The sequence below is a fragment of the Anomaloglossus baeobatrachus genome, unplaced genomic scaffold, assembly GCF_048569485.1.
Source record: "Anomaloglossus baeobatrachus isolate aAnoBae1 unplaced genomic scaffold, aAnoBae1.hap1 Scaffold_2712, whole genome shotgun sequence".
NCBI classification, from domain to species: Eukaryota; Metazoa; Chordata; class Amphibia; order Anura; family Aromobatidae; genus Anomaloglossus; species Anomaloglossus baeobatrachus.
In genome coordinates, this window is record NW_027442219.1 from 41,675 (window position 1) to 55,865 (window position 14,191).

The 14,191-nt window shown below is 46.7% G+C and overlaps 8 non-coding genes across 8 annotated transcripts; all 8 read left to right on the top strand.

Annotated features, from left to right (window-relative positions):
- Positions 1–1,189: 1,189 nt before the first annotated feature.
- Positions 1,190–1,380, top strand: LOC142264863 (U2 spliceosomal RNA). The gene has a single exon (XR_012731284.1). It is a non-coding gene; the product is annotated as a U2 spliceosomal RNA (small nuclear RNA).
- Positions 1,381–2,767: 1,387 nt separating this feature from the next.
- LOC142264864 (U2 spliceosomal RNA) lies at positions 2,768–2,958 on the top strand. Its single transcript, XR_012731285.1, has one exon. It is a non-coding gene; the product is annotated as a U2 spliceosomal RNA (small nuclear RNA).
- A 1,387-nt stretch (positions 2,959–4,345) lies between these two features.
- On the top strand, positions 4,346–4,536 carry LOC142264865 (U2 spliceosomal RNA). The gene has a single exon (XR_012731286.1). It is a non-coding gene; the product is annotated as a U2 spliceosomal RNA (small nuclear RNA).
- Positions 4,537–5,923: 1,387 nt separating this feature from the next.
- LOC142264867 (U2 spliceosomal RNA) lies at positions 5,924–6,114 on the top strand. The gene has a single exon (XR_012731287.1). It is a non-coding gene; the product is annotated as a U2 spliceosomal RNA (small nuclear RNA).
- Positions 6,115–8,299: 2,185 nt separating this feature from the next.
- LOC142264845 (U2 spliceosomal RNA) lies at positions 8,300–8,495 on the top strand. Its single transcript, XR_012731271.1, has one exon. It is a non-coding gene; the product is annotated as a U2 spliceosomal RNA (small nuclear RNA).
- A 1,387-nt stretch (positions 8,496–9,882) lies between these two features.
- LOC142264868 (U2 spliceosomal RNA) lies at positions 9,883–10,073 on the top strand. The gene has a single exon (XR_012731288.1). It is a non-coding gene; the product is annotated as a U2 spliceosomal RNA (small nuclear RNA).
- A 1,387-nt stretch (positions 10,074–11,460) lies between these two features.
- LOC142264869 (U2 spliceosomal RNA) lies at positions 11,461–11,651 on the top strand. Its single transcript, XR_012731289.1, has one exon. It is a non-coding gene; the product is annotated as a U2 spliceosomal RNA (small nuclear RNA).
- Positions 11,652–13,038: 1,387 nt separating this feature from the next.
- On the top strand, positions 13,039–13,229 carry LOC142264870 (U2 spliceosomal RNA). Its single transcript, XR_012731290.1, has one exon. It is a non-coding gene; the product is annotated as a U2 spliceosomal RNA (small nuclear RNA).
- Positions 13,230–14,191: the final 962 nt, after the last annotated feature.

Consider the following 14,191-nt stretch of genomic DNA (forward strand, 5'->3'; position numbering starts at 1 on the left):
CTGACCAACTCGGCTATGTCCCCGTGCTGCAGTTCTCTGTCTTATCTAGATCATTTGCAATTGAATGGAATAGATCCCTTTTGGACAAAGTGGATTCACCTGCTGCTGCAGTGACCACAGGTGTGATAACATCTAGAATTGGCATCTGGTGCGATCTCTCCGCTTCCACTCCAAAGAAAGTTACCTGTTTATTCCTATCATGCATTGGTTTTTGGGGTTTTCTTTGAGTAATGATGATCTCTTTAGTAGTCTGTTGGCGCCCTCTCCTGGAGGAATAGTTTGCTTGCTCTTGGACATTCTAAAAGAGAGGTCATGATAGACATTGAGCTTCTGAGCTCAATTGGGGACAGTCATGGGTGATGAATGTTTGCAACCTACTGCGAAGCCTCATACCGCAATATAAGGAACGTCAAATACTAAGAAAGGGCGGCCTATGAAAGAATTACTACTTTCAATAAGTACACTTAAACGGCTAATTGGGAATAGAAAAACTGTAAAAAGCCCTCTGAGAAAGCCCCCCTCTAACCTTTGATAGTAAGCTTTTCTGTAGTCTGCCTGTTGATGTATTTTCCGTTTGAACTGTGCACAACATGAAGAGACGGAACACTGGCGGCTTGTCACAATGCCCCCCGATGACATCACAATAGCGCTGCTGCCTAGAAAACAAGCTGCGCAGAAGAAGTTGTTCTTTGGGTGGGAGGGTGGGCTAGTGGAAGGAGGGGGCAATCTCTTTTTTTCCCGGGTGGTAGGGGGATGACAGGAGAAGGGAAGCGGGTGGTGAGAAAGGTACAGAGGGCAGGGTTTGGGGGCTGGGAAGGAAAGGGAAAAGATTAGGGTTTGGGGATGATGAAAGGGCTTTCTACGGGTAAGGATGGCAAAGGGTGGCAGTGACGGAAAGTCAGGCAACCTGTCCTGTCCGTCTTTTTGTATCGTGAATTGGAAAGACTGCAAGGGGGAGGGGAGTTGCTTGCGCCCTAAAGGAGGAGTTATTCAGATTCATTGCAGTGGGCGGCGGCTGCAAAACGCACCATTCTTCTTGTTTTGGCTCTGCAAAGCAGCCTTTTCAAGGGTTGGCTTGGGTGACAAAATGTCTTGTGTAGGCGTGGGTTTGTCTCCCTCTCGCTCTCTCTCCCTAAGATGTGTCCGGCATAGGCCAGGGTGCCACTCGAGGCCCAAACCAATTCTGGTTATCGCTTCTCGGCCTTTTGGCTAAGATCAAGTGTAGTATCTGTTCTTATCAGTTTAATATCTGATACGTCCCCTATCTGGGGACCATATATTAAATGGATTTTTAGAACAGGGAGATGGAAAAAGAGCTTGCTCTGTCCACTCCACGCATTGACCTGGTATTGCAGTACCTCCAGGAACGGTGCACCCCTTCTTAACCCAGTTTCCAAAAGCAGAACTCAATTCACCTGATTCATATTAGCCCGATTTAATGAATTGGAAGAAAGCATACGTCTTCATATGCACCTCAATTTGGCCCATTCACTTTTCACACTTCCTCCTTTTGTTTTTTATCTTTCACACTTTTGACTTTCTTTATTCATCCAAATAGCAAACTCATCACCACTCAACCTGACCAACTCGGCTATGTCCCCGTGCTGCAGTTCTCTGTCTTATCTAGATCATTTGCAATTGAATGGAATAGATCCCTTTTGGACAAAGTGGATTCACCTGCTGCTGCAGTGACCACAGGTGTGATAACATCTAGAATTGGCATCTGGTGCGATCTCTCCGCTTCCACTCCAAAGAAAGTTACCTGTTTATTCCTATCATGCATTGGTTTTTGGGGTTTTCTTTGAGTAATGATGATCTCTTTAGTAGTCTGTTGGCGCCCTCTCCTGGAGGAATAGTTTGCTTGCTCTTGGACATTCTAAAAGAGAGGTCATGATAGACATTGAGCTTCTGAGCTCAATTGGGGACAGTCATGGGTGATGAATGTTTGCAACCTACTGCGAAGCCTCATACCGCAATATAAGGAACGTCAAATACTAAGAAAGGGCGGCCTATGAAAGAATTACTACTTTCAATAAGTACACTTAAACGGCTAATTGGGAATAGAAAAACTGTAAAAAGCCCTCTGAGAAAGCCCCCCTCTAACCTTTGATAGTAAGCTTTTCTGTAGTCTGCCTGTTGATGTATTTTCCGTTTGAACTGTGCACAACATGAAGAGACGGAACACTGGCGGCTTGTCACAATGCCCCCCGATGACATCACAATAGCGCTGCTGCCTAGAAAACAAGCTGCGCAGAAGAAGTTGTTCTTTGGGTGGGAGGGTGGGCTAGTGGAAGGAGGGGGCAATCTCTTTTTTTCCCGGGTGGTAGGGGGATGACAGGAGAAGGGAAGCGGGTGGTGAGAAAGGTACAGAGGGCAGGGTTTGGGGGCTGGGAAGGAAAGGGAAAAGATTAGGGTTTGGGGATGATGAAAGGGCTTTCTACGGGTAAGGATGGCAAAGGGTGGCAGTGACGGAAAGTCAGGCAACCTGTCCTGTCCGTCTTTTTGTATCGTGAATTGGAAAGACTGCAAGGGGGAGGGGAGTTGCTTGCGCCCTAAAGGAGGAGTTATTCAGATTCATTGCAGTGGGCGGCGGCTGCAAAACGCACCATTCTTCTTGTTTTGGCTCTGCAAAGCAGCCTTTTCAAGGGTTGGCTTGGGTGACAAAATGTCTTGTGTAGGCGTGGGTTTGTCTCCCTCTCGCTCTCTCTCCCTAAGATGTGTCCGGCATAGGCCAGGGTGCCACTCGAGGCCCAAACCAATTCTGGTTATCGCTTCTCGGCCTTTTGGCTAAGATCAAGTGTAGTATCTGTTCTTATCAGTTTAATATCTGATACGTCCCCTATCTGGGGACCATATATTAAATGGATTTTTAGAACAGGGAGATGGAAAAAGAGCTTGCTCTGTCCACTCCACGCATTGACCTGGTATTGCAGTACCTCCAGGAACGGTGCACCCCTTCTTAACCCAGTTTCCAAAAGCAGAACTCAATTCACCTGATTCATATTAGCCCGATTTAATGAATTGGAAGAAAGCATACGTCTTCATATGCACCTCAATTTGGCCCATTCACTTTTCACACTTCCTCCTTTTGTTTTTTATCTTTCACACTTTTGACTTTCTTTATTCATCCAAATAGCAAACTCATCACCACTCAACCTGACCAACTCGGCTATGTCCCCGTGCTGCAGTTCTCTGTCTTATCTAGATCATTTGCAATTGAATGGAATAGATCCCTTTTGGACAAAGTGGATTCACCTGCTGCTGCAGTGACCACAGGTGTGATAACATCTAGAATTGGCATCTGGTGCGATCTCTCCGCTTCCACTCCAAAGAAAGTTACCTGTTTATTCCTATCATGCATTGGTTTTTGGGGTTTTCTTTGAGTAATGATGATCTCTTTAGTAGTCTGTTGGCGCCCTCTCCTGGAGGAATAGTTTGCTTGCTCTTGGACATTCTAAAAGAGAGGTCATGATAGACATTGAGCTTCTGAGCTCAATTGGGGACAGTCATGGGTGATGAATGTTTGCAACCTACTGCGAAGCCTCATACCGCAATATAAGGAACGTCAAATACTAAGAAAGGGCGGCCTATGAAAGAATTACTACTTTCAATAAGTACACTTAAACGGCTAATTGGGAATAGAAAAACTGTAAAAAGCCCTCTGAGAAAGCCCCCCTCTAACCTTTGATAGTAAGCTTTTCTGTAGTCTGCCTGTTGATGTATTTTCCGTTTGAACTGTGCACAACATGAAGAGACGGAACACTGGCGGCTTGTCACAATGCCCCCCGATGACATCACAATAGCGCTGCTGCCTAGAAAACAAGCTGCGCAGAAGAAGTTGTTCTTTGGGTGGGAGGGTGGGCTAGTGGAAGGAGGGGGCAATCTCTTTTTTTCCCGGGTGGTAGGGGGATGACAGGAGAAGGGAAGCGGGTGGTGAGAAAGGTACAGAGGGCAGGGTTTGGGGGCTGGGAAGGAAAGGGAAAAGATTAGGGTTTGGGGATGATGAAAGGGCTTTCTACGGGTAAGGATGGCAAAGGGTGGCAGTGACGGAAAGTCAGGCAACCTGTCCTGTCCGTCTTTTTGTATCGTGAATTGGAAAGACTGCAAGGGGGAGGGGAGTTGCTTGCGCCCTAAAGGAGGAGTTATTCAGATTCATTGCAGTGGGCGGCGGCTGCAAAACGCACCATTCTTCTTGTTTTGGCTCTGCAAAGCAGCCTTTTCAAGGGTTGGCTTGGGTGACAAAATGTCTTGTGTAGGCGTGGGTTTGTCTCCCTCTCGCTCTCTCTCCCTAAGATGTGTCCGGCATAGGCCAGGGTGCCACTCGAGGCCCAAACCAATTCTGGTTATCGCTTCTCGGCCTTTTGGCTAAGATCAAGTGTAGTATCTGTTCTTATCAGTTTAATATCTGATACGTCCCCTATCTGGGGACCATATATTAAATGGATTTTTAGAACAGGGAGATGGAAAAAGAGCTTGCTCTGTCCACTCCACGCATTGACCTGGTATTGCAGTACCTCCAGGAACGGTGCACCCCTTCTTAACCCAGTTTCCAAAAGCAGAACTCAATTCACCTGATTCATATTAGCCCGATTTAATGAATTGGAAGAAAGCATACGTCTTCATATGCACCTCAATTTGGCCCATTCACTTTTCACACTTCCTCCTTTTGTTTTTTATCTTTCACACTTTTGACTTTCTTTATTCATCCAAATAGCAAACTCATCACCACTCAACCTGACCAACTCGGCTATGTCCCCGTGCTGCAGTTCTCTGTCTTATCTAGATCATTTGCAATTGAATGGAATAGATCCCTTTTGGACAAAGTGGATTCACCTGCTGCTGCAGTGACCACAGGTGTGATAACATCTAGAATTGGCATCTGGTGCGATCTCTCCGCTTCCACTCCAAAGAAAGTTACCTGTTTATTCCTATCATGCATTGGTTTTTGGGGTTTTCTTTGAGTAATGATGATCTCTTTAGTAGTCTGTTGGCGCCCTCTCCTGGAGGAATAGTTTGCTTGCTCTTGGACATTCTAAAAGAGAGGTCATGATAGACATTGAGCTTCTGAGCTCAATTGGGGACAGTCATGGGTGATGAATGTTTGCAACCTACTGCGAAGCCTCATACCGCAATATAAGGAACGTCAAATACTAAGAAAGGGCGGCCTATGAAAGAATTACTACTTTCAATAAGTACACTTAAACGGCTAATTGGGAATAGAAAAACTGTAAAAAGCCCTCTGAGAAAGCCCCCCTCTAACCTTTGATAGTAAGCTTTTCTGTAGTCTGCCTGTTGATGTATTTTCCGTTTGAACTGTGCACAACATGAAGAGACGGAACACTGGCGGCTTGTCACAATGCCCCCCGATGACATCACAATAGCGCTGCTGCCTAGAAAACAAGCTGCGCAGAAGAAGTTGTTCTTTGGGTGGGAGGGTGGGCTAGTGGAAGGAGGGGGCAATCTCTTTTTTTCCCGGGTGGTAGGGGGATGACAGGAGAAGGGAAGCGGGTGGTGAGAAAGGTACAGAGGGCAGGGTTTGGGGGCTGGGAAGGAAAGGGAAAAGATTAGGGTTTGGGGATGATGAAAGGGCTTTCTACGGGTAAGGATGGCAAAGGGTGGCAGTGACGGAAAGTCAGGCAACCTGTCCTGTCCGTCTTTTTGTATCGTGAATTGGAAAGACTGCAAGGGGGAGGGGAGTTGCTTGCGCCCTAAAGGAGGAGTTATTCAGATTCATTGCAGTGGGCGGCGGCTGCAAAACGCACCATTCTTCTTGTTTTGGCTCTGCAAAGCAGCCTTTTCAAGGGTTGGCTTGGGTGACAAAATGTCTTGTGTAGGCGTGGGTTTGTCTCCCTCTCGCTCTCTCTCCCTAAGATGTGTCCGGCATAGGCCAGGGTGCCACTCGAGGCCCAAACCAATTCTGGTTATCGCTTCTCGGCCTTTTGGCTAAGATCAAGTGTAGTATCTGTTCTTATCAGTTTAATATCTGATACGTCCCCTATCTGGGGACCATATATTAAATGGATTTTTAGAACAGGGAGATGGAAAAAGAGCTTGCTCTGTCCACTCCACGCATTGACCTGGTATTGCAGTACCTCCAGGAACGGTGCACCCCTTCTTAACCCAGTTTCCAAAAGCAGAACTCAATTCACCTGATTCATATTAGCCCGATTTAATGAATTGGAAGAAAGCATACGTCTTCATATGCACCTCAATTTGGCCCATTCACTTTTCACACTTCCTCCTTTTGTTTTTTATCTTTCACACTTTTGACTTTCTTTATTCATCCAAATAGCAAACTCATCACCACTCAACCTGACCAACTCGGCTATGTCCCCGTGCTGCAGTTCTCTGTCTTATCTAGATCATTTGCAATTGAATGGAATAGATCCCTTTTGGACAAAGTGGATTCACCTGCTGCTGCAGTGACCACAGGTGTGATAACATCTAGAATTGGCATCTGGTGCGATCTCTCCGCTTCCACTCCAAAGAAAGTTACCTGTTTATTCCTATCATGCATTGGTTTTTGGGGTTTTCTTTGAGTAATGATGATCTCTTTAGTAGTCTGTTGGCGCCCTCTCCTGGAGGAATAGTTTGCTTGCTCTTGGACATTCTAAAAGAGAGGTCATGATAGACATTGAGCTTCTGAGCTCAATTGGGGACAGTCATGGGTGATGAATGTTTGCAACCTACTGCGAAGCCTCATACCGCAATATAAGGAACGTCAAATACTAAGAAAGGGCGGCCTATGAAAGAATTACTACTTTCAATAAGTACACTTAAACGGCTAATTGGGAATAGAAAAACTGTAAAAAGCCCTCTGAGAAAGCCCCCCTCTAACCTTTGATAGTAAGCTTTTCTGTAGTCTGCCTGTTGATGTATTTTCCGTTTGAACTGTGCACAACATGAAGAGACGGAACACTGGCGGCTTGTCACAATGCCCCCCGATGACATCACAATAGCGCTGCTGCCTAGAAAACAAGCTGCGCAGAAGAAGTTGTTCTTTGGGTGGGAGGGTGGGCTAGTGGAAGGAGGGGGCAATCTCTTTTTTTCCCGGGTGGTAGGGGGATGACAGGAGAAGGGAAGCGGGTGGTGAGAAAGGTACAGAGGGCAGGGTTTGGGGGCTGGGAAGGAAAGGGAAAAGATTAGGGTTTGGGGATGATGAAAGGGCTTTCTACGGGTAAGGATGGCAAAGGGTGGCAGTGACGGAAAGTCAGGCAACCTGTCCTGTCCGTCTTTTTGTATCGTGAATTGGAAAGACTGCAAGGGGGAGGGGAGTTGCTTGCGCCCTAAAGGAGGAGTTATTCAGATTCATTGCAGTGGGCGGCGGCTGCAAAACGCACCATTCTTCTTGTTTTGGCTCTGCAAAGCAGCCTTTTCAAGGGTTGGCTTGGGTGACAAAATGTCTTGTGTAGGCGTGGGTTTGTCTCCCTCTCGCTCTCTCTCCCTAAGATGTGTCCGGCATAGGCCAGGGTGCCACTCGAGGCCCAAACCAATTCTGGTTATCGCTTCTCGGCCTTTTGGCTAAGATCAAGTGTAGTGTTGTTCGAAGAGGTGGTTTAAGCTCCAGGCCACCTTAGTACAATGATACAATGCACACTGGAAGGTTGCGCTTGCTAGTACTCTGGGTGGATAGTATATTCATCTAGAGGAAAACATGGCCCTACCAGGATCGAGGCTATTAGACTGAGTAAGGGTGGGGGGCTATGGTACAACGTGCCCCAGGACTGACGACCCTGGAGTGAGTCTGAGCTTGCTGGCTTGGGACCCCGGCAAGCCTTGGGCTCTGTAGCACACCGTACCTTGCCTTTTCATACTTTTTGAGCATATTATCCTATCCCGGCCTTCTGGCTAGGAAGGGAAATTTTTATAATCCCGGTCGGAGGTCTGGTCAGCTTTGGGCTGAGAAACTAACACCCGGTTGGAGGTCTGGGTCAGCTTCGGCTGAGAAACCAACACCCGGTTGGAGGTCTGGGTCAGCTTCGGCTGAGAAACCAACACCCGGTTGGAGGTCCGGTTAGCCTTGGGCTGAGAAACCAACACCGGTTGACGGTCCGGGCAGTTTCGGCTGCGAAACCAACAACTAGTAGCTCTCTACTCCACTTGGGTAAGATGCCTGGGTGGACGCTGGGAGCAACGACAAGGCTCAACCAGGCTTCGGCTTGGGGGAGCACCGAAGATCCCTGACCCTTGCTGTGGCCTTCTGGCTCGGAGGGACGGGGTTGATTTTTGGGGACCCTCTCCTCACGGTGGGGTCCACACGAATCCTAGCCTTTGCACTGTTTTTGGTGTGACTTCGGTCATGCATTTTTTGTGGTGCTTTGGAAAGCTTCATTAAATCAAAATCTGTTCTTATCAGTTTAATATCTGATACGTCCCCTATCTGGGGACCATATATTAAATGGATTTTTAGAACAGGGAGATGGAAAAAGAGCTTGCTCTGTCCACTCCACGCATTGACCTGGTATTGCAGTACCTCCAGGAACGGTGCACCCCTTCTTAACCCAGTTTCCAAAAGCAGAACTCAATTCACCTGATTCATATTAGCCCGATTTAATGAATTGGAAGAAAGCATACGTCTTCATATGCACCTCAATTTGGCCCATTCACTTTTCACACTTCCTCCTTTTGTTTTTTATCTTTCACACTTTTGACTTTCTTTATTCATCCAAATAGCAAACTCATCACCACTCAACCTGACCAACTCGGCTATGTCCCCGTGCTGCAGTTCTCTGTCTTATCTAGATCATTTGCAATTGAATGGAATAGATCCCTTTTGGACAAAGTGGATTCACCTGCTGCTGCAGTGACCACAGGTGTGATAACATCTAGAATTGGCATCTGGTGCGATCTCTCCGCTTCCACTCCAAAGAAAGTTACCTGTTTATTCCTATCATGCATTGGTTTTTGGGGTTTTCTTTGAGTAATGATGATCTCTTTAGTAGTCTGTTGGCGCCCTCTCCTGGAGGAATAGTTTGCTTGCTCTTGGACATTCTAAAAGAGAGGTCATGATAGACATTGAGCTTCTGAGCTCAATTGGGGACAGTCATGGGTGATGAATGTTTGCAACCTACTGCGAAGCCTCATACCGCAATATAAGGAACGTCAAATACTAAGAAAGGGCGGCCTATGAAAGAATTACTACTTTCAATAAGTACACTTAAACGGCTAATTGGGAATAGAAAAACTGTAAAAAGCCCTCTGAGAAAGCCCCCCTCTAACCTTTGATAGTAAGCTTTTCTGTAGTCTGCCTGTTGATGTATTTTCCGTTTGAACTGTGCACAACATGAAGAGACGGAACACTGGCGGCTTGTCACAATGCCCCCCGATGACATCACAATAGCGCTGCTGCCTAGAAAACAAGCTGCGCAGAAGAAGTTGTTCTTTGGGTGGGAGGGTGGGCTAGTGGAAGGAGGGGGCAATCTCTTTTTTTCCCGGGTGGTAGGGGGATGACAGGAGAAGGGAAGCGGGTGGTGAGAAAGGTACAGAGGGCAGGGTTTGGGGGCTGGGAAGGAAAGGGAAAAGATTAGGGTTTGGGGATGATGAAAGGGCTTTCTACGGGTAAGGATGGCAAAGGGTGGCAGTGACGGAAAGTCAGGCAACCTGTCCTGTCCGTCTTTTTGTATCGTGAATTGGAAAGACTGCAAGGGGGAGGGGAGTTGCTTGCGCCCTAAAGGAGGAGTTATTCAGATTCATTGCAGTGGGCGGCGGCTGCAAAACGCACCATTCTTCTTGTTTTGGCTCTGCAAAGCAGCCTTTTCAAGGGTTGGCTTGGGTGACAAAATGTCTTGTGTAGGCGTGGGTTTGTCTCCCTCTCGCTCTCTCTCCCTAAGATGTGTCCGGCATAGGCCAGGGTGCCACTCGAGGCCCAAACCAATTCTGGTTATCGCTTCTCGGCCTTTTGGCTAAGATCAAGTGTAGTATCTGTTCTTATCAGTTTAATATCTGATACGTCCCCTATCTGGGGACCATATATTAAATGGATTTTTAGAACAGGGAGATGGAAAAAGAGCTTGCTCTGTCCACTCCACGCATTGACCTGGTATTGCAGTACCTCCAGGAACGGTGCACCCCTTCTTAACCCAGTTTCCAAAAGCAGAACTCAATTCACCTGATTCATATTAGCCCGATTTAATGAATTGGAAGAAAGCATACGTCTTCATATGCACCTCAATTTGGCCCATTCACTTTTCACACTTCCTCCTTTTGTTTTTTATCTTTCACACTTTTGACTTTCTTTATTCATCCAAATAGCAAACTCATCACCACTCAACCTGACCAACTCGGCTATGTCCCCGTGCTGCAGTTCTCTGTCTTATCTAGATCATTTGCAATTGAATGGAATAGATCCCTTTTGGACAAAGTGGATTCACCTGCTGCTGCAGTGACCACAGGTGTGATAACATCTAGAATTGGCATCTGGTGCGATCTCTCCGCTTCCACTCCAAAGAAAGTTACCTGTTTATTCCTATCATGCATTGGTTTTTGGGGTTTTCTTTGAGTAATGATGATCTCTTTAGTAGTCTGTTGGCGCCCTCTCCTGGAGGAATAGTTTGCTTGCTCTTGGACATTCTAAAAGAGAGGTCATGATAGACATTGAGCTTCTGAGCTCAATTGGGGACAGTCATGGGTGATGAATGTTTGCAACCTACTGCGAAGCCTCATACCGCAATATAAGGAACGTCAAATACTAAGAAAGGGCGGCCTATGAAAGAATTACTACTTTCAATAAGTACACTTAAACGGCTAATTGGGAATAGAAAAACTGTAAAAAGCCCTCTGAGAAAGCCCCCCTCTAACCTTTGATAGTAAGCTTTTCTGTAGTCTGCCTGTTGATGTATTTTCCGTTTGAACTGTGCACAACATGAAGAGACGGAACACTGGCGGCTTGTCACAATGCCCCCCGATGACATCACAATAGCGCTGCTGCCTAGAAAACAAGCTGCGCAGAAGAAGTTGTTCTTTGGGTGGGAGGGTGGGCTAGTGGAAGGAGGGGGCAATCTCTTTTTTTCCCGGGTGGTAGGGGGATGACAGGAGAAGGGAAGCGGGTGGTGAGAAAGGTACAGAGGGCAGGGTTTGGGGGCTGGGAAGGAAAGGGAAAAGATTAGGGTTTGGGGATGATGAAAGGGCTTTCTACGGGTAAGGATGGCAAAGGGTGGCAGTGACGGAAAGTCAGGCAACCTGTCCTGTCCGTCTTTTTGTATCGTGAATTGGAAAGACTGCAAGGGGGAGGGGAGTTGCTTGCGCCCTAAAGGAGGAGTTATTCAGATTCATTGCAGTGGGCGGCGGCTGCAAAACGCACCATTCTTCTTGTTTTGGCTCTGCAAAGCAGCCTTTTCAAGGGTTGGCTTGGGTGACAAAATGTCTTGTGTAGGCGTGGGTTTGTCTCCCTCTCGCTCTCTCTCCCTAAGATGTGTCCGGCATAGGCCAGGGTGCCACTCGAGGCCCAAACCAATTCTGGTTATCGCTTCTCGGCCTTTTGGCTAAGATCAAGTGTAGTATCTGTTCTTATCAGTTTAATATCTGATACGTCCCCTATCTGGGGACCATATATTAAATGGATTTTTAGAACAGGGAGATGGAAAAAGAGCTTGCTCTGTCCACTCCACGCATTGACCTGGTATTGCAGTACCTCCAGGAACGGTGCACCCCTTCTTAACCCAGTTTCCAAAAGCAGAACTCAATTCACCTGATTCATATTAGCCCGATTTAATGAATTGGAAGAAAGCATACGTCTTCATATGCACCTCAATTTGGCCCATTCACTTTTCACACTTCCTCCTTTTGTTTTTTATCTTTCACACTTTTGACTTTCTTTATTCATCCAAATAGCAAACTCATCACCACTCAACCTGACCAACTCGGCTATGTCCCCGTGCTGCAGTTCTCTGTCTTATCTAGATCATTTGCAATTGAATGGAATAGATCCCTTTTGGACAAAGTGGATTCACCTGCTGCTGCAGTGACCACAGGTGTGATAACATCTAGAATTGGCATCTGGTGCGATCTCTCCGCTTCCACTCCAAAGAAAGTTACCTGTTTATTCCTATCATGCATTGGTTTTTGGGGTTTTCTTTGAGTAATGATGATCTCTTTAGTAGTCTGTTGGCGCCCTCTCCTGGAGGAATAGTTTGCTTGCTCTTGGACATTCTAAAAGAGAGGTCATGATAGACATTGAGCTTCTGAGCTCAATTGGGGACAGTCATGGGTGATGAATGTTTGCAACCTACTGCGAAGCCTCATACCGCAATATAAGGAACGTCAAATACTAAGAAAGGGCGGCCTATGAAAGAATTACTACTTTCAATAAGTACACTTAAACGGCTAATTGGGAATAGAAAAACTGTAAAAAGCCCTCTGAGAAAGCCCCCCTCTAACCTTTGATAGTAAGCTTTTCTGTAGTCTGCCTGTTGATGTATTTTCCGTTTGAACTGTGCACAACATGAAGAGACGGAACACTGGCGGCTTGTCACAATGCCCCCCGATGACATCACAATAGCGCTGCTGCCTAGAAAACAAGCTGCGCAGAAGAAGTTGTTCTTTGGGTGGGAGGGTGGGCTAGTGGAAGGAGGGGGCAATCTCTTTTTTTCCCGGGTGGTAGGGGGATGACAGGAGAAGGGAAGCGGGTGGTGAGAAAGGTACAGAGGGCAGGGTTTGGGGGCTGGGAAGGAAAGGGAAAAGATTAGGGTTTGGGGATGATGAAAGGGCTTTCTACGGGTAAGGATGGCAAAGGGTGGCAGTGACGGAAAGTCAGGCAACCTGTCCTGTCCGTCTTTTTGTATCGTGAATTGGAAAGACTGCAAGGGGGAGGGGAGTTGCTTGCGCCCTAAAGGAGGAGTTATTCAGATTCATTGCAGTGGGCGGCGGCTGCAAAACGCACCATTCTTCTTGTTTTGGCTCTGCAAAGCAGCCTTTTCAAGGGTTGGCTTGGGTGACAAAATGTCTTGTGTAGGCGTGGGTTTGTCTCCCTCTCGCTCTCTCTCCCTAAGATGTGTCCGGCATAGGCCAGGGTGCCACTCGAGGCCCAAACCAATTCTGGTTATCGCTTCTCGGCCTTTTGGCTAAGATCAAGTGTAGTATCTGTTCTTATCAGTTTAATATCTGATACGTCCCCTATCTGGGGACCATATATTAAATGGATTTTTAGAACAGGGAGATGGAAAAAGAGCTTGCTCTGTCCACTCCACGCATTGACCTGGTATTGCAGTACCTCCAGGAACGGTGCACCCCTTCTTAACCCAGTTTCCAAAAGCAGAACTCAATTCACCTGATTCATATTAGCCCGATTTAATGAATTGGAAGAAAGCATACGTCTTCATATGCACCTCAATTTGGCCCATTCACTTTTCACACTTCCTCCTTTTGTTTTTTATCTTTCACACTTTTGACTTTCTTTATTCATCCAAATAGCAAACTCATCACCACTCAACCTGACCAACTCGGCTATGTCCCCGTGCTGCAGTTCTCTGTCTTATCTAGATCATTTGCAATTGAATGGAATAGATCCCTTTTGGACAAAGTGGATTCACCTGCTGCTGCAGTGACCACAGGTGTGATAACATCTAGAATTGGCATCTGGTGCGATCTCTCCGCTTCCACTCCAAAGAAAGTTACCTGTTTATTCCTATCATGCATTGGTTTTTGGGGTTTTCTTTGAGTAATGATGATCTCTTTAGTAGTCTGTTGGCGCCCTCTCCTGGAGGAATAGTTTGCTTGCTCTTGGACATTCTAAAAGAGAGGTCATGATAGACATTGAGCTTCTGAGCTCAATTGGGGACAGTCATGGGTGATGAATGTTTGCAACCTACTGCGAAGCCTCATACCGCAATATAAGGAACGTCAAATACTAAGAAAGGGCGGCCTATGAAAGAATTACTACTTTCAATAAGTACACTTAAACGGCTAATTGGGAATAGAAAAACTGTAAAAAGCCCTCTGAGAAAGCCCCCCTCTAACCTTTGATAGTAAGCTTTTCTGTAGTCTGCCTGTTGATGTATTTTCCGTTTGAACTGTGCACAACATGAAGAGACGGAACACTGGCGGCTTGTCACAATGCCCCCCGATGACATCACAATAGCGCTGCTGCCTAGAAAACAAGCTGCGCAGAAGAAGTTGTTCTTTGGGTGGGAGGGTGGGCTAGTGGAAGGAGGGGGCAATCTCTTTTTTTCCCGGGTGGTAGGGGGATGACAGGAGA